At 34.6% G+C, this 20,992-nt stretch overlaps 1 long non-coding RNA gene across 5 annotated transcripts in view; it reads right to left on the bottom strand.

Annotated features, from left to right (window-relative positions):
- Positions 1 to 9,141: 9,141 nt before the first annotated feature.
- Positions 9,142 to 20,992, bottom strand: part of LOC107314349 (uncharacterized) — a 16,145-nt gene continuing 4,294 nt past the window's right edge. For 3 of the 5 annotated variants that reach the window (XR_014946944.1, XR_014946946.1, XR_014946945.1), the window contains 3 exons: positions 20,859 to 20,936; positions 13,322 to 13,601; positions 9,294 to 10,911 (listed from right to left, as the gene is read on the bottom strand). This is a non-coding gene — a long non-coding RNA (uncharacterized LOC107314349). Of the gene's footprint in view, positions 10,912 to 11,360; positions 11,500 to 13,321; positions 13,602 to 20,858; positions 20,937 to 20,992 lie in introns of all 5 variants that reach the window. The other 2 variants (XR_004307643.2, XR_014946943.1) reach the window with 1 other exon arrangement.

Raw genomic sequence — 20,992 nt, 5'->3', positions numbered from 1 at the left:
AATACTACCACCAGCTTCCTACTAACCGTGACATAAGCTGTAGCAAGCTGTCTGCAGTGATAGCCTGCATAAATCATCGTTCCTGAAGGGAACAGATGTTCAGGGTATGAAAGAGTAATACCACAATTTAGTCATAATTAAAATTCACCTTAGCATGCCTCTTTCAGTGAGCAGAGAGGAACATTTCACTTCTCACCTACAAAAATGAAATGTCTCTCATTTCTTCTGCTTCAGGAAAATTAAGCCTGACCCTCTTGTACATTACTTGAATTTCATATCTGACACTGCATCACACAGATGACACCTTTATTTCACATCAATTGTTTGTTTCCCTCTTTTCTGAGCACTAGAAATTGACCTCTAAGTTGTGTAGTGCTCTGCACAAAATGCACTTACAATTAAATCTGTAAAGAGTACCACTGTACATTGCATTCAAAGCATAAACAGTAAGCATCTAGCAATACTGCAGCAATAAACATTTTACTGATAATAACACATTCAAAACTTAATAACTAACAGCCTTTAAAAATTATTTAACACTCTACTAAGATCACTAAAATTAATGGGAGTAGGATGATTGACTCAGTTAAAAATTTGATCCTTAGTCTTTTAATTGCAATTGATGTTAATGGAATTAGACCATGTTACATAAGTTCAAAAATGTACATTTCACACTGATTCATTACAGTTGGACGATGTAGATGCATGACAGTTCTTTTGAAAAATCATTTCTGTTCACAAATCTTCATATCACGAGGCTACTTTCTTATTAAATACAGAGCATATGTTGATTACATTACTAGATATGGATGTCTGCATCAGGTAGGATGCAGACAAACAGCACTAGTTCTTGCCTCTAATGGCTAAATTAACACTGCTAGACTGAGAAATGCAGAGACTTCACTGAATGGCATTAACAACCTTGTGTGTTATCATTTATAATTACAGGTTCCAAGTGGTATGTAACTGCAGTAATGAAGAAGATGCATCTCAAAATTCACATGAACAGCAAATCTTGAATCACAAATACAATTGACCTAACCAGAAAACAACACTGTCTCAATAAATAGATGATTACAAGACCAGTTTACCTACTGGTAGAAAAACATCTCCACTAACATTCAAAAACAGATCTTAAGACCTCAATTAATATGAGAGAGTTAAAAGATGGATAGACTGTCATCCATGGATTTTACAAAGAGGTTTATTTTCAGAGAAGTATCAGAAGGTTTAACCTTGGATGAGGGAGCCCTAACATACATTGACAAAACCTATTCTAAGTCTGTGCTGTGATTCAGATGGATAGGATATTGATGAATTCATTTTAATGGACACGTTTTATGCTGTTTCTCATATAAGGAAGTGTTACTGCTTGGCTGGGGTAACCATAAAAGAATGTTTTTCTGTTTAGGTATCAACATTAATAAGTGTAGTTTGACTTCTTCCTGAGCAGACTGATACTTGGAAAAGAACTGGCAGCTGATTGAAATTATAATGAAAGATGACAGAAGGTGAAACCTACAGCCTGCTTGGCCTTGAACGATAAGAGCAAGTAGATGCCGTAAGGCAAATTTAGGAAGATTACTGCTGCCTAAGCCAAAGAATGTGATGAAGATACATTCTGCCCACCCTTTAAGGTAATATCTAAAACACCCCTTAGGGTTGGTGGGACAATTACTCTGAAAGTCAAGCTCGTTTATACTTTACAGTATAAGCCTGCAAGGAGGCTTCAAACACAACAGGAATAAACCTTCCAAGATAATAAAAGCCAAAAAATGCTAAGCACGACCATTTGTTCCTAGCTGGGGATGAACAAGACATGAGCAAGTCTGCTACATGGACAGAGGGCAGGCACTACTAGGCAGTGAGTATGCTTCCACTGTTTCAGAGCATTGTAAACGTAATATCAGTCACTTGAGTGTCTTTGTGTCCACTTAAATTTACAGCAACAAATTACTTTTGCTACCTGAAATTACCTGAACACTAATACAGCTATACACACTTGTGCCACCATGATCCTTCATGATTTGAGAAGTGTGGTATTTATCTTCTGGGATTCACAAACCAGGAATCCACTAGCAAGACTGTACAGTGAAATATAGTGACAATAACGCAAAGATGGTACAAAAGAGGTGGTGATAAGTATCCAAAAAGTTATTTAAAGGAAAGACTCACCCAATAGAGGCCTTCAGTCTACTGGAAAATGCTGAGGCAATCTCCACCAAGGAGCCATCTCAAACAGATCCTGCTTCATTGGTGGTCAGCCCTTAAATGAGGTCTAAAGGAGGTGGAGTCAGGGAGCACAGCTAAATTACTCTCACCTGTGCTCCCACAGCTGACCCAAAACTTGCCTCAGCTGATTAATCAGAGGTTCAGGCTGTGATTACCAATTTCCCATACTCAAGACATACAAGGTCTGCTCTGAAAATAATACCTCCTATTTCATTATGTTGACCCACGACATCAGTGGCAGATGTCAGTGGTATAACAGTAGAGGTTCAGTCACCAATATTCCATTCCATTTTGTTGCTGTGCAAAACATGGCAGAAATAGAGCACTCTGACAGAACGGCATCTGACACAGAGCAGATGAAGTAAACTGTGCACAAATACACAATAATGCCAAGCCCCATATCAGTTTAAAGACTGTGGATTACATACCCTGTCTTGGATGGACTGCCCTACCACAGCCAACGAATGGTCCAGATTTAGCACCTTTTGACTTCCATCTGTTCAGGCCAAAGAAAGACAATGAGCAACATTGTCCCAGCAACAATGACATCATATCAGCTGTGAAACACTGTATCACCTCCACTGGTACAGATCTGTATCAGTGAGGCACCCATGTCCTTCTTCAACACTGGTGAAAATGCATAGCAAATGGAGCTGACAACGTTGAAAAATAGTGTTCTGTAGTTGAGAGTTTGCTGTATCAAACAAAACTTACTCTGCAAAAAAATATTTGTTGTATTAGACATGGGACATAATTTCCCCAGTTAATACTTATTAATGCAGATTGTGAAAAATGAGCAATGCATTTTAAAGGGAGCAACACAGTAATGCAGAAATGAATCTGAACCTTTTTTTATATATAATGTAACAAATTACAGACTTCTCAGAAATATACCCATGAAACAAAAGAATATGACAAGTAAAATAACAATGTCCCAGTAGTAACAACACATAATGTTGCATTCAATTACGTCTTTTCTTCAAGTTAAAGAAGCCTCTGTATTTGGGAAATACATTATGCCCAGGTCACATTCCTGGGTTTAGGTAAGTTTACAGTCACTCCCTTTTCTTTAAATACTTGAGAATTTTTTGTTTCTGCATGTTCAGAAGTGTCATTTATTGCCATAGGCACAATGGCTATATTTAACTAAAAATGACAGCTGTTGTCATTAGATTTTAAACTCATTAACACTAGTCTGACATATTATTTGAAGTATGTCTTAATTCTAAATTTGATTAAAATTATAAACATCCCATCTTCTCTGCCAATCAAAATATTTCACCCCCTGCTCTGAAGTTTTACATGAGCTTCTCAAGAAAAAAGGTCATTGTATTTGCATCCATTAAAAATAAAGAGGACCCCCCAGCTGGTGAAAATACTCTTACATATTTTTCCCTAAGCACAAACATAGGTTTAGCTTTATCAGTGAATGATGAAATTTTCCCATAATGTTTTTGGGAAATAATTGAAAATACATAGATGATTAGCCATAGTAATTTCTAATATTACAAACAACTTTAACAGGGAATCAGTACTAAAATTTAAGCAACATTTCCTATCATTATGCTCAAGTAGCCCCGCAGCAATGAAGACGGTTTCAAGAAATCCAAAAATTGATGTGGGTAGTTTAAGAAAACTAATATTTCTTTATGCCATTTCATATGAATTTCTCCCTTATTTACACTCAAATCTGAAATTACTTGGGGAATTATGTAAGCTTAAAAGGTGAACAGCATAAATAAGACAAATCTGTAAGAGGCTGCGTCAACAAAGATAAAAACAAACAGTCTAGGTGAAAGGTTAAGGTTCTATGGCTTTACACCTCAGCTGATAGGTTGACACTTGGCAATGCAAGCAGTTTTCTTCTATTTGTCAGGGAAAAGAGAGAGAAGGTCTCTTGTACTCCTAGATTTCTTGGATCTAGGATGATAAGACCATCTCTCTCTAGATTGGGACAGCAAACAACCAGTTTTGTTTTGGAGGATTTTATACCAAGGGTCAGAGATTTAAGTATGAAATATTTCAAATGAATTCTTACTGCAGTCTGCAAGTTAGCAGGGATAAACATCTCAGTGTTTTGCATTATTTAAAGAATGCTGCATCTGAATAGTTGTGCTTAGTGCAAAGTAACTAAGACAAAGGTTCTACAGACCAAGATAGTTAGCTGATTATGCAAAAGGTATGGACAAAATTGCTTTCCAAACCCTGGCTCGTTCTATGCATAAATAATTCTCAAACTTTACCCTGGATCTGTCTTTTAAGTCATGACTAGGAAGGTCAAATCAGACTACTGACTAAACAGAGGTATACTTTTCACATTCAATTACATTAAGTGCATTTGCTGTACCTCAGTGCTTCCATATTCTTTTCATTCAATACATAATTCTAAAGCTATGTTTGGAAAATAATTGCCCAGTCTAAAAAAAATAGCATTATACATAGACACACACATTTGGTGTGTATTGCCACTTTATACATATACATAAATATAGCCAACTGTGATAATATATCAGTTTACACCTTCTAGTTAAGTTGCCATCCCTCATTCCACAAAACCTGTTGTATAGTCCTAGAAATCAATCTAGTCAATCTGTCACAGTGGAAATTTTATTTACAGATCAGAAACATCATCAAGCTAAAGTACACCACAAAGATGCCTCTTATTACTTTAAGAAAATACCAACATTAATGCACAGGACAGAGAATGTATAGGAAATAAAGTTAAAGCCAGAGAAGATACAATTAGTATGGTTACTGAACCATCAGTATGTCTAGACTGACATTTTGTATAAAAATCTGCTATGGAAATGATTAAGGGAACACTATATGCACCTTTACTTTTGATGTCAAAAGAAGCAGCAGAGTTTGTTAATTGTGAAATCTAAAGGAGGAAGAGATGCAGCATTTTGAAGGTGGGATCATACCATTAGATTTCTGAAAAAGGAACACTAAAAAGTTCATTGCCATTGAGAAGCTAGAAAGGAAACTTTTAGTACCACAAAGGGTCCCAAAATAGCTCTGAAGCAGATACTTACCATTTCAAATACATAATCACAATAAGACAGGGCTGTAAAAATCTGCAATAATTAGAATATAATTTTTCCATGGTAAAATATTAAAGTATGTTTTCTGTCAGAACCAAAATCTAAAATATAATCTCTGTTACACTAGCATCTCTCTTGACAATGAGGAGTTTTGTTATTCTAATTTTCAGGATTTGGATTAGCTATTGTCTAGCTAGAGAATCCAAGACCATTTTGATATATGATTCAAAAGCAAATTTATATAGCTTCCAATAAGTGGTGTATTTTGAAATCTTCAACCTATACAATAAAACAAATAGGCTCACAATTTCAAATGAAATACATAGTTTTGCATACTTTTATGATCAATTTATAATATTTTCTTTTTTTTCCAGACCAAAATCCATTATAATTGCACTTAAATAATGACCATTTACAGTGATTACAAGATAAATAAAAGGTGTTAATTTCAAGATCATAGAGGACACGTATTTTTTTCTGAAAATTAAATGTGAAAACTCCAGTTCTTACATTTTTATGACAAAAAGTGCTTGTTATAAGTATTTGTAGCAAGGATACAGTTATTTACAATGCTACCTGGAAATGAGACATTTCCAAATCAACTGGTAAAACTGTGAGCATCAACCTTTTCAGTGACATCTAATCTTTACAGAGAAGTCCTATTTTCAACATACTCACACACATACTTGTCAATTGGAACTTGTCATGGTACAGTACTAAATTCTGTAGATCACATGTTCTTTAACAGAAAAAAAAAATCACGTATCTTAATTTCAGTACATACACAAAAAGCAGCATTAAGAACACTAAACTTGGATTACTTTTTCCACTGGCCTCTTTTTCAAAGGGTATCAATAAAAGACAAAATCATTTTCATTATGTTTGGTTTTACTTTTAAAAAAGACAATGAAAACATACATTGTACACACATAACACACAATTATAACTCTAAGGGGAAGAATATGGGCTAAGCTGCAAAAATGTGATCACTTCTGAGCTAACTGTTTCCATATCTGTTCATAGACACTAGCAATACATTACCAGAATTATTAAATCATGCTAAGTGAGGTTTAAATGTTTATAGAAGTTTCTGTTGAACAAAAACTAAAATGAAGGCACATTCATTCACTATTAAATATAGTGAATGAATATAAATTGCACTGTCTTAGCTCTTCCATTTTTTAAACATATTCAAATCATTATTTTTAAAACTGTAAAATGGTGAATTTATTTTGAGACAAGAAAATCTTGTTCATTAAAATAAAACGTACTGTTACGGTAAATATCTTCACTAGAATGACTGGACTGAATCTTGTACCGTGCTATATTTGTACCAAAAATGTGATATAAACATGCTTGCCAACACTCCTATATAAACAGAACAGGGCATGATATCTTTTAATCTAGCCACCAAACTAACATAGCAATCTGTATAACAGAACATGAATATATTTACACTCATGGTGAAAAACCCACAGAACACAAAAAACTTTTAATACAGTTATCCACAGCACAAGATGTGGAGGCAGATCATAAATAATGCCCTACACCCTAGTAATAAAATTGATTAATTAGATAAAGTGACCTATACGATCTGCAAAGTGGCCCATGCTTCAGCAATGAAGCCTTGTCACTATGACTTAAAATATATATGAGCATGGGAGATCAACAAAAACGTTTTGGCCAACATGCTGTCTTTAGAAAATGATTCAGTTTAAGATCAGCACAGCTAAATTAGGTATTGTTTTCAATGAGACTACCTACAGGTGAGCTGTATGTCTAGTCAATTTAGTGATATAAAAATGCAAATGCTTAATTTCACTTCTCTGAAGGCTCCTTCAGAAATCACTCTCAGTAGTACAGCAAATTAGAATTGAGTATAACTTGGTTTTGAGCTGCAGTCCAACTACAAAACTAATGGGTCATTCCAAGCTCCTTGATCTCCAGTTTAGTAGTTCTCAAGCATATTCAAGGTTAATGGCTAACACAGAAACTTAAAAAACAAATACAGTATGGAAACTTACATGTGCCCAAAGTTTCTGTAATAGTGAATAAAAAGCACAAACATTTTATTGAAGATTAATAGTTAAATGATTTTTCTCTTATGCAAGGTTACTACTGTAACTAGAATTAAACTAAATAGAAAGATCTAATTATCACCTTAGGTTCATAACTAATGAAGAAAAAGTTGAAGCCATATATTAGATACCTGAAATTCAATTGCAAAGATGCAACGGGGTTACAATAAAAGCTGACAGAAGAAAAGTATTGAGAAAAATAAACGTATTGTTTCTTTAAGTTCAGCAACTGTTATACATACAAATACCTTCAAACAAACATGTGTATTTGCTCTCCAATATATTTCCAGAGAACCATCATTACATACAAACACAGATGTTCACCATATGTAAATTACATGGAATAATAACATACCACAGAGCATTAACTCTTTGGCACAGTTCTGCAACATAAAAGTTCTACAATAGTCTGTCCAAAATATGTTTTAAATGCTTGAGACTTGGTTCTGTTTTGTTAGCTAATTGGAATGACACCTTAACTGATAATGTCACTTGTACTTATTATTAACATTTTAATAAATCAACAGAACTGGTAGTTTTCAATTTTTATCTCAGATGATAAAACTAGTCAACTATCTCTGTATTCTTATCCATCTTACCCAAATCTCAATTAAATTTTAATATGTAAGAAGGGTGAGGAGGTGAATAAATCCAAATCAACTGAAGAAAGCCATAACTGGGAATTCTAATTATGCCAGGTATTTATACCTCTTGAATCAATGAAAATATGTGCAAGATGATATGCCTTTGACACACTTCATGTCTGGCTGAATATTTAAAATACAGGTTTCAATGAAGATGCTGACTTAGCAAACATTTATGTGAAAATGTACACATAAAAGGTCTAATTTTCACATGATCACTTTCCAGGGTTGCAAAAGGGATTCGCTGGTGAAGTTTGAACTTGTTGTCTATGTATTAAGAGTTTTAATGCAGCAATCAGTATGTTCACACCAACAAGTTATAATAATACCTTGTTCTATTTCTTGTCTTGGGCTAGAAAAAAAACAAAACACAACGTTATTAACTACACACTGTCTGCCTCGCTACATATATACATCTCTGAAATCCATCTACAATATACTGTAGCTAATTTAAAATATAGTTTTAACTCATACTCTCAAACTATGTATAAATAACAAAAAAAACAAGCCAGAAAGAGTACTGTGGGATGTTATTTAGAGAAGTAATACTTTTAACATCAGTTCTGATTTCTGAGCACATGGAATTATACATTAGTGCCATTTTCCAGTTCTATTAAAGTTGTAAACGGGAGTAAAAAAAGGCCTATTTCTGATATTGATGCTTTTTCTACTTACAGCAGTGACTTTTTCCTGTTATACTTACCCTTTTAATGGACACACAATATGTTACTTCGTGCCCAAGCTCACCTACTCTTTCTTTTCTCAAAAGACAAGGCACATCTGCCACCTGCTCTAGTCTGTGTCCCAGCAACAACTGTCGAGCAGCAAAAAGATTGATTATCAGTCAAAAACCATTCAACAACACCAGATTTTGGTAGGTTAAGCTTGCTGATCCAGCAAGAGATGGTGTGAAATTTTCAGTAACATGTGCCAACATTTTGGTGCTAAAAGAACAGCAGTGCATGTTACAGTGAAACACAGCCAAAGACAGCAGACAAAGCACAGAACTTTTTTGTTTTGAACTTGGCTTGAAAGAGGAAAATGAAATAAAGAAAATAAAGAATGAATTTGAAAACCCATCTTAATGTTCAGCTATATGCTAGACAGCAAAGATTTTGTAACAAATTGTAGCAACTCATACAATATTACTGAAATATTATTACTTTAACGATACTCAGAGTGCAAATATCAGCTCTATCATACATTTTTCAAGAATAAATAAAAATATCTACGTCTGAATATATAGCCCATTCATTGTAGTCACTCTAGAAAATGAATCCTCTGTACCAGAATAATTTTCATGTTACCAAAAGAATTTATTCTATATAAGATTGACAATTTAAGACACAGGCTTACTAACGTAAGTTTCATCCCTGAATACTTACATTACCCTTCAATTACAGCACGTAGATCATAAAGGTGCTACTAATTAATATGAGATTTTTATTTATATACAAAGAACTATACAGCAGTCATTTTCTTAGGCAAACAGTCAGCTATGGGTACTACATAGATATCTTCCTGAAATGTCATCTGCATTAAACAATACCAATCTGCAAAGAATTTACAGAAAGATCATCTCAGTATTTGCAAATACAGAATGGAAGATTTAACACCCATGATAACACAAGCTAATTAAAGGTGCTATAGAAAAATGAAACAAAATACTTGTGTCTAAAGAAAATACATGAGAAAATAAAGATGCCCCAGAATGTGAAGATTATGTATAAAGAACATGTATATAAAATATATACTCACTAGTTGAATTATTCCTCTTTTGATTTTCTCCTTTACTATCCCTAACATGTTTAAAAACATCTCTCTGCCTTTACTCTTTCAAGATTATACAAATTGAACCCTTTCATTAACTTCAGACAATTTTTCTTGCATTTCTCACTGCAACTAGACCTATACATACTCTACACTAATAAACATTTTGCTTCTAGTAATACATTAACTTCTATTAATTAATGGTTCTTTAACACAAATGCCAGCTGAATTAATCATTTAATATAATGCCCAGTTGATATCTTCAATCTGATTCCAAACTCTACTTAATTCTATTAAGCATTGCCCCAAATTTGTTGCAGAACTCTCAGAATGGATGTCACAATATTAAAACATGACAAGGATTTATTCATGTTTAAAATGTAAATGATTCAGAAACAGTTTTTCCCTTATTAAAAACAAACAAACAAAAAAACCCAACAAAATTAGCAGACTTATAGGGGAATGAAGAGAAAAGAATATTGTTAATAATGGCCTTACTGAAAAATATAAAATTAATACAGTATGATAGAGCAGATATTCCATACTGCTGGAATAAATGTTCAAAAAATTATAAACAACATTAATGAATCTAATCTTACATTCTGGATTATTTTTACTAGTGGAATAAGCTTAATTAATTTTGTCTGTTTGATGTCACTGAAACTAAACAGTAAATTCAATAATCTCTTTACATTTTCACCATTTAACCTCCTGCAGGCTCCCTAATGTCTATTCAGATCTATATTAAATTAAGTACCAATGCTAATGAAGGGCAATAAACGTGGCTGTCAGTAGATTTTTCTTTCATTAAGCACATTATCCTCTTACTGAGCTGTAAATGAGTAAACATTAGTTTTGTTAAACCATGCAAAAAGACAGAATGAAAATAATTTTTAATTGCAACCCTTAAGCCATTTGCTGGGGATTCTTCATTTTGTTTTTGTTTGGGTTGTTCATTTTCTTTTATTTCTTTATTTTTTCCTCCTTTTTTAAAAATGGGTCTAAAAAGGCCTCTTCAGTTGAAATGTAAACGTCGGCATCATGGGGTATGTCTTTAGGTTCTAGTGCCTCAGTGCTGTCTGCCAAGAACTCTCATTGTGCAGCCATGTTCAGAACAAGCTTTTCAGTGCAGTCCTCCAGAGGCTAAACGGATACAAGAGGTAAGGAATACTGATTACAAATATACTTTATGATCCTTTTTAGTCAGAAAAAAAAATAAACTGGAAATCAGAAATCCATTCTCAACTAATTTGCCAATCTGCAGCTGCGCATATAGTCATTTAGTATTTTAGTGATTATTGCTAGAAAACAAGATAACAAGATGAGGAAAATATATATCCATAAAATGATTGTTTTAAAAGCATTGAGCTCTCATCTTTTACTAACAAGTAATAATATTGTATATTATTCCTGTCTGTATTTCCATAGCTTGTTTGACTTACTGTTTATAAGAAATGGTAACAAGACACCTTTCAGGAACAGCGTACAAAGAAAGAAGAATTTCATGTAACTATAAAGGAAAACAACAGATTTGCAGTGGGATTTGAAGCAAAAGCTATAAATAAAGTTAATGCATGTAAAATAACTCTTACTACATGCTACTGGATTAGGACAGCGAAACTTTAGCAAAGATCTTCCTTTTGCCATTCTTGTAAGCTGTGACTTTGATTGCATTTGGCTGCTGCTTAATAACTTCAGATACCTCAAATGCCTTCTGGACATGCCAGAGTTCTGAAACAGAGGAACAGAGAGCACTTCTAATTCTGCTGGAAAAAAATCCCGTTTCAGATTTTAAAAGAAGAATCTAAGATAGTTACCTTTTTAAATAATATACAATTTTTAAGAATGCTTATAATTGTGCAAAAAAGGCAATCGGGATCTATAGACATTAACATTCTTCAAAATGTAAGAATTTAGTTCCTAGCATGTGAGCTAAAAAATAGAGACAACAAATAAATTGGGTTGTGTTAAGCAAAATAGATTTGGTCTGTCCCAAGACGAGTTTACTCTGAACTTCCTAGAATACTCAAAACACTGTTCTATTGCTTTATCATAAAGTTATCCTATGAAATATTTATCAGTGCTTCTTAAAACCTATCAGCACAAATGAAAACTGAAAAATTCCAGTTGGTTCTGAGAAAACCTTGAATTACAAAATGCTCTCAGTGAACGCTGTAGATTATTGGTTCTAGTTTAAAAAGTAAGCACCAACAACAGCATCTCTTACACAAAATTTCAATCAAATTGACAGCAATTATGCCTGTGCTGTGACTGCAGAGAGGGGATTATTGTTAGTTGTTTCTGTTTCCTCAATAGCACAATATGTTTATTACATATAGAAGAATAAAGTTAAATAAACTAACAGTTAATTAAAACAAACAAACAAGAAAACCCTATAACACTATTTTTAAACACTTATATCAAAGGTAACTTCTGTTTAACACTACAGCAATGCTAGTTTGAGATGAAAAATAAAGGGGGGCGAGGGGGAGTCATAATGAAATCTCATACTTCAGAACAAACATTTGTGACATACGGTCTCCGTCCTAGTCTGCAACAGGAGGTTCCCATGCAAAACTCAGAATTGGTTTGAGGCCTAGGATTTTAATTTCTCTCCCACGAAAATCCTTGGCAGTACTCCATTTCAGTGTGTGCTGAAGTGGTACTTCACTTAAAACATACTGCTATGTAGGCAGTCTTTCACATTTTATAATTACAACATTTCTTAAATGACAAAATGGCCACATAAAAATCCAAATCTTTTTTGTATTATTTTTGCATTTCTAAAGTAATTCAAGCCATCAAATTAGAGTAGCTACTTCTGTGTTGAGTGCTCAACCATATTAATAAGAAACCCAGAACCTACTCCCTCTAAAAAAGTTAATACAAATTGCCTTTTTGAGTTTTAGACTTTCATACACATGGGGACAGATATACTAAAATATGTATCTTATCATACAACATTAGCAATGCCATATAACTCAGTGGTTTTGGATTCAGCATTAAAAGAAAACACTTAAAAACAAATTTAAGGCCGTTTGTACTCTGAGGTCACGTCAGCACACAATTAAAGGGCTAAGTATAACCTTCTAGATTAGCTTAAGTTAATGCCTGTTTTCCAACTCAAAATGGAACACACTAATGAGAAAAAGCTTTTCACTTTAGTCATCTCTGTGGTACATTCCAAAATTCAATTGTTTTATTGGCATTTTCCAGATGGGATCCACTCATTCTTGGATTCATTATGGAGAACTACATTCTCCTTTAAGGAAAATCAACCTGGTAAATATTAACCACCTATTACTATGCATGCTAAAAATTCTCAAGGCTAACTGGGATGCCTGTTTTATTGTCATTTTATTCTTCTTTAGGAAATATTTGATAAAAATCAATACATTTTTTTTAAAAGATGTATTCTAAGAACCTGTTCAGTCAAGAAACCTTAATAAAAGTTATCAAGGTCTGCTTAAGAATATCAACTGAATCATCATTACAAGGTGACCGAACTGCATCAAACATTAGATTAAAAGCAACAGAAAAAAGCTTTGATTACCTTAGTTGACCTGTGGGAACACTTTGAGGTCTGTCTCCCTTGGATGATACTACGAGACAGAAATTGTCTGTACAGCTTCATTTGTAGCTGCCTGTATATCTGATAGACCATCACAGCTCTGAACTGATTTTGTTTGATGTTTAGAACAATCCTGAAGTTTTGACCTTCTTGATACAATTGCTCACTGCAGACATGTTACAGGCAAATAGAAGTTGTCTAGAGCTTGGGTTCCCTTCAGAATTTTCAAGAGTTGTTTTTTGCAGGGGATCAGAAACATTTTCTAAAAGATAAATAAGATAAATACAGTTAAAATTTTATTTTTGTGCTCTGTTTTTTCACTGGTTTACATCATCAATGACTGATTACCAGGAGTTCCAAAAACTTAATCACTGAAAAGCACACAACAACTTAATTAAAGTTGGAAAAACATTATAAAAACGTGTTAAGAGTTTCACCCCAATTCTTGCTTCTGCAAATCAAAATCATTTCACTTACTTGAGATTTCAGCTCTACTCAAGTAGAGTATCTCTCTATCTCAAGTTATCTCTCTACTTGCATAAGCCAGAACTGTAATGGAAGTGGTATTCAGTGCTCTAAGACAGGATGATGGTGAAGTTCAGAAGGTATTTCAGCAATACTACACTGCACTAGCACTAAGTCTGTACAAGCCTTCCTTCACATAAAATGAAAACAAAATTCTATCATAGAAATACATAATTTTTAAAAAGCATTTAAAATAATAAGAAAAAAACCCTCAAACTTTCAATTTGAGACTACTATCAGTGGCAAAAAAAAAATAATTATTATAGACTACAGTTCAAAGACCTGGATGGGATACGATATGAAGATCATACAGTCTCACTTTATCCTATCTTTAGAAGATCCAAATCACTGCCAGTGTAACTGTGCCAACAGCAATATCAAAGATAAAGAAGACAAAAAGGAATAGGATGAGATCAAGACCTCCATCTCCTTTCATATTCAAGTAATTCTTAACTGTCAGAATATTCTCTTTTTAAGTCACTTAAATGATGTCACAAGAAGCATGAACTTCCAAATTTAACAGCATGCATTGCACAGGGATGCTCATACTGAATATATATATATATACACACACACACTATGATCAATAGAATACTAATTTTTTGATTGAACTCAAATCTTTATCTGAATAACAAGACTGAACACATTATGCTATGTTTCAAATTCTGACTAGTGACAGCAAGAACGGCTTTTTTTGTAGAATCCATTTCTCTTAGAAGACTGTTTTGTTACACATTTAAACAGCAAAACACCAAAGGAAGATTTGTTTATAGAATGAAATGTATTAGTTGTCATTATTTTATTCAGTAAATAAATTCAGAACATCCTTCTTTAATGGATAAACCTTAACTATTGCATCAGCTGCACTGACAATAGTAACATTACAGTTGGTATTAACTAGAGATTATGTTATTTCTATGTGCCAAATAAACATTTACATAATCGGTCTCACGTAGCCAAGGGCTATGACTTTAACAATATGCAAAGCTCCTTTTGTAACTGAGAGTAAATAAAAAGAAAATACCTACAGGATTGCTGTAGATATTTCTAGTTTCTCAGTCCTTGTTCAGCCTCTTCTTAAAATTTACTACCATCATAACTATCATTTAAGCACACAGTGTATGTGAATCTTAGGGTAACCAAGAATAACTTCAACATCTTAACTGAGATGATTTCAAAGAGAACACAGAAACATGCAATTATCAAGAGTAATTTCATTCTTGTAGTGCTGAACTGCTTTATACCTTAAAAAACCCCAAATTTAGACTTAACACTGGCACCCATCCTTCTGGAGATTAAACATAATAAAACAAAGGACTTAATACGTGGAAATCTCATTAAAAACTTGTTATGAAATTTTGCTTCATAGTCAGGAAAGATGGCTTGGCACTCCTTAATTAAGCAAAATTCCTAATTAACCAAAGTGAATTTAGATAAAGTGGAGAACCTTATTTTTGTGACACAAGAAAAAAATTCCCACATAGAGATACAAGGAGAAAAGGTTAACAGAAATTTAAGTGGAATAAATGGAAAAAAACTAAAAAACAATCAAACAAACAAACAAACATGCTAAAAAAATCTAACAACTTTTTGTCCCACTTACAAGCAATAAAGCTACTGTTTATTCATGGACAAACCAACAAAGACATTTTGTAATGACTGCAACACAAACTCTTACTCTCAGTTAGACTCCACAAGCTGATTCATTTTTATTTTTTTTTTAAACCATAAAAGATCCAATTTTTTATTCTACTTCTCTAGTGGAATTTTACAATTATTATTACCAAGCTAAAGCTCATTTCTTCTTATTTCTTCTTTAAATTGAAAACAATATAGATTTTCTAAGAAATTGATTTGCTTGAGGCTAACAGTTTTTTCCATAACTGAAAAATATACTTAAACAGACACTGGTTCAGTAACAGCTACACAGGTCAAAGTTATCACACAGTTTTGAATGTAAATTCAACAGCAGGATAATGACAGTTGCCAAGGATCTGTACTCACTGTTGCTTAGTACTGGTGTTGCCTGTCAAATTATGCCTCATACAGAAGCCATGCATTTTTTATGGATAGCAATTACTTACAATATACAATGAAGTACATCAGATGTAACAACCATCCTTTAGACATTCACTGGACCCCTCTTTGTTATACCTATCTAATCATTCATTTTAATCTAACTTATAAATTTATAACGCTCATTGGACAAGTACATTTTATTGTTCTTCATAATTTTTCAGTAGTAGTTCAAAAGATTTATAATTGCATTTAAATTTACATGTTTAAATTTATATTATTCTTTTTATTTCAGTAATTGCAGCAGATCTTGTGTGATTTCTCAAGAAAAGCGCTCCCTACACAGCAAAAGCATTCTATTTATGTACTAAAGATATTAAAAATAAAAGCAATATTAGTTCTTAATAATAATGGTGGAGTTAAGGAAATCTTACATTTATTCATTATTTACAAGCATTTCTCTCCAGACACATTTTAATTCTATTTGCACTTGCATTATTGTTGGATTATGTGCATGCATGCTCCAGATAACCATATTAATATAGCATTAAATTGACAGATGAGAATGGGATGTTTCAAGTACTACATTCCTGAAACACTGTCTGGTGCAGGCCTGTATAAAAACTGTCATAAAAATGGTGAAAAGCCTAAAAAGGATTTTCTTATACCTGGTTTTATAAATATAATTACTTATGAAAATGGCTTTAGAATCACACACCTAATTAGTGATAGCGTTATGTACAAGGGTTGCTCTGAAACTAATGCCTCATATTGTATTACAATGGCCTAACAAGTCAGAGGCAGATGCTAGTGGCACAGCAGTAGAGCTTGAACCTTCCACTGATATTCTGTTACATGCTGCTGCCATGCAAACATGGCAGTAAAGGGGCAGTCTGACAAAGCAGCACCTGATATGCAAGTGCATACTAAGCAAAGGTGTGCCACTTAATTCCTCCATGTGGAAGAAATGGCACCCACTGACATTCATCATCAATTGCTGAACATGTAGGGAGACCAAACCGTAGATGAGAGCACAGTGAGGTGGTGGATGGTGCATTTCTGCAGAGGTGACAGTGAAATGAAAGACAAGCCAGGCTCCAAACAGACTGACACAGTTGACAAATCAAAAAATGAAGAGCATCTTGATCAGCTCATCCACACAAATTGGCTAATGGTTGTAAATACGCTGAAAAATAGTGTTTTGTAGCTGAGAATTTGATCTATCAAACAGTGTTACTGTGCTTTTTGTATCTGTTGTCATTTCCATGGAAATAAATAGGAGACATTACTTTCTGAGTGACCTATGTACATAATCTATATCACTTTGGGAAGGACTTGCATCAAGAAATAATGCTGTAAACCTTACATCTGGCTAATTAGTGTAATGTGAATTGTTCTCAAATCATGCAAGATCTGGAAATACAAAGTGATGATCGTTTTCCTTTTATTAGGAAAGCCAAATCTTCTCCTCCTTTTGCACAATACCATTTCCAAATGCAGTTTACTAGAAAACTATTTCTTCTCAAAAAGTACATCCTGAGTAGTAGCAGAGTAAGTGCACGCTGTATATCAAACTCGTATCCCACTACATTGTTGGGAATCTTGCCAAAGGCTTGAATGAAAATTTTATCCCACATCTCTGAATTGGTGAGTACAAAGAAGCTGCTGCTTCTCTCTCTTTCACCTCCCCCACCAAAACCCTGAAACCCTGCCGTTCCAGACCATGAAAAACATGAAAGATTTTTCTTCAGTAATCCCACAAGAAGAAAACTACATTGCTTAGTTAATAACCTAAGACAGGAAAAAAATGCTGAAGTAATGCTTTTTGGATAACACAAGATAATGACACACTCAATATCTAATCTCGCTTAGACATAAAAACTAGACAGCAGCCGATATTCTTAGTGTCTGCCACACCCCAAACACCAAAAAAATGGGACTTTTTCATACCCAGTGCAGGCAAAACATACTCTAGGTCTGAGGAATTAAGTTACTGTGCTAAGGAAAATAAATTACAATGAAAAATTAGACCGTATGCTTCCTTGACCAAAGTAAGAACTCCCTGAAAATTGAGTTGTCGTAGCACAGTCTTGCTAGCAAGGTGGATCATAAGGGAAATTAAAAGCTGTAAAAGATCAAAAGTTAGGCATCACTTATACTTGCAGACCTTCAAGTGGCTACCATCTGCTCCTGCACTTCTCTAGGAAGCAGAGAAAAAAGGGTAACAGCACCTCGAGAATCTTAAATGACTGCATGGAGCCTAATCGCATCCCCCTTCCAGGGCTTTGCCTGGGCTTAGGGCCAGCTTCATGACTGGCACAGCTGAACTGCTCCTCCTTTCTCAGTGACCCTGGGGAGCCGCCAGACAACTCTGCAGGGTGTCCCCAGCCCAGGCCTCCATCTCTTTCTGCGGGAGCTGCCTTTAAGCTGAAGCTCTTACATACAGCCTGGCCCGAGCTGCAGACCCACCTGCACAGCAGCCATGCCAGGCAGGGGACCTCAGCCCACAGGATCACTTCTGGCCAGGCCTGGAAATGATTAGCAGGCTGTGCCGAACTCTTTCACCAGACCTGAGGCTCACCCTGACTGACAACCCACGTTGCTGACTCTTTCTCAGCCCTGTCTTCTCACCCCAAGCCTGATGACAAACAGGACAGGGTGCTCACTGACCCAGCTGCTTGACTTAGCTGCGCCTGCTATCATGCTTGTCCCTGGCTCAACATCCCATAGCCAACCTTGCCATGCCCTGACCACAGCCTTCACACAACAGGATTTCTTCCCACCAGCAAAGAGGTGCACTATCCTTAATATCTGCAGATGGATCCAGAATGGAAGATTCACAAACACTGAAAAAACTACAATCTTAAAGGAAGAGAAAAAACTAAAAATCTGTAGGATTTTGAGAAATTTCCCTTTTATTTGACTGAAACTGAGAGTATATTGTACTGAGAATGTATAAAAATACCTTACATGTTTTCCACATGCCTCCATCTTTAGACTGAGAATGTAGCTAGGAAAATATTTACTTCATTATATTTTTACAAATTACCACATGGTGGCAAATTAAACATCTTACTTTGACAAATGACACGAGTGAAAAGTTGCAATGGCTTTACTCGCACATCTTTTGCCAATATAGGTTGTGCATCCACGTGGCGCATGCCAGATGGTGTTTTTCCTAAGCACTTACTAGATTTTTGTTGTTTGCTGTTTCCTGTTTAGAAGTGCAATAGATTGTGATCTTCTTTACCTTCTTGTGCTTAGAGATGCCTTCCACGTGGGTTTGCTCAATAACCTTTGCAGGCAGTGAGACAGACTATTTCCTTGGTCCTCCCTCTTGTGTTGTTTGTTTGTTTTTAAAGACAGATGTAACAATTACCTTGTTTAAATATCAAGGATCTCCCCTAATCACCACACAGAGCATTGGCCAGCTCCCTCTGCTTCCTCTGATGTATTCCACCCAATCCCCAGAGGTATCCCATTCAATCACAGTACATGTGTTTCCCATGTCTATCTTCAAAAAGGCAGGCCAAAAATCGTACTTGAAAAGGCTTCTTTAAACTATTCTTAGTGACTGAATGATTAATATAAGCAACTCTGCTGAAATTAATGTAAATGTGTATGTAGAAAGGTAGTCTCCACTATACTGAGCTTTCCAATGGAATCATTTAATACCTATAACTAATTTACCATAGAATACTTCGACTGGATTTCTCAAACAACAACTACAAATGGTTTCTAATGTCTTTAGGAATAAATTCTAGCCTTACATATGTAAATATGTAAAAATGACATTATGCCACTGATTTTCCCAACAATGCTACACTTAGCAGCAACCAAATGATGCTTGATATCTTCTCTCTAATTCCCTCTGCATTGGATGCCATCCTCAAAGAACTTCATATAGGTTTAAATAATATTTCCTTTTGTAATAAACTAATGCATGATGGTATTTTTGTCCCAACACCGAATTATAATAGTTAGGCAAATGATAAACTAAGGCTGCTTTAACTGATCTGCTGTCTCCTTCTTTCTGTCCACTGAAAGCAGCTACAAACCATCTTAGACAAATGGAACCCTTTGACTAGTTATGCAAAATTTGCTGTTCTGTTGCCCTCCTGCTTCCAGTGGCAACTAGCCATTAGAACAGCATGACAGGACCTTCAAACTACATCCAGATGAAACTGAAAAGACAACATACATCCGAGCTTAAGCTACAACTAAAACCTCCATGTAATACAGAAACACATAAGCAAATGGCACTTGACGTACAGCAACTGTGTCCTTCACTGTACCACTAAAAGCCCCCATAACTGGAACGCAGTTTAGTCTGTAAAAAGAAACTGCATAATGGAAAAATGCTCATTGAAAGTATCATTAACTATAAAGTGTACCTCTAAAGAAAGTAATCACAAAGCCCATTAGCACTCTGTCCTTCAACAAATAAGTGGAAACATTTGCAATTATCAGGAAAAAATGCAACTATAAAAAAAACATATAAAAACTAAATATTTAATTTGATAACTATTCCCAGAAACTATTGTTAACATGAGCTGTTGATTTGACATGCTTGCAAAGGTTACAGACACCACAGTTGCTGCTCTATTGTCTTTGGATGTATTTAGCTAGTAACCAACGTGACATTAAACTATCTTGCTATTGGTAAGGATCTTTAAACTTTTGTTTTAACTATAATTGAAAACAAGATCAAGTTATATCAACAAAAGAAGCCTTATTCAGTCCGTTTGTTATATGAATTTAAAGCCATACAAGCACTGCTCATTACTGGCAGAGACTGGGGTCCCTAGACAAAAATCACAGCACAAACAGGTGGCAAATGCAAATGAACATATACCAAGTGAGTGATAAAAGATGAAAATAGCAGGTTCTTGGTTCAGCCAAGTATCCACTTTTAAAACCATTTTAAACCTGAAAAATTAAGTAAGAGGGTGCAGGAGTAAATACTGTGCTGACCTACCTCAGCAAAGAAGGAAAACGTACAGGTATCCTTATCTTTCCCTCAGTTAATGACTGATTTAGATTGATTGACACCACACTGTAAAGTCATAAAGTAAAACCTAAGTTATAAAAATCTTTCAAAATACCAATTTT

The sequence above is a fragment of the Coturnix japonica genome, chromosome 5 (assembly GCF_054131305.1).
Source record: "Coturnix japonica strain WE chromosome 5, WE-NBRP24, whole genome shotgun sequence".
NCBI classification, from domain to species: Eukaryota; Metazoa; Chordata; class Aves; order Galliformes; family Phasianidae; genus Coturnix; species Coturnix japonica.
This window is presented reverse-complemented; position numbering and strand designations above follow the sequence as displayed.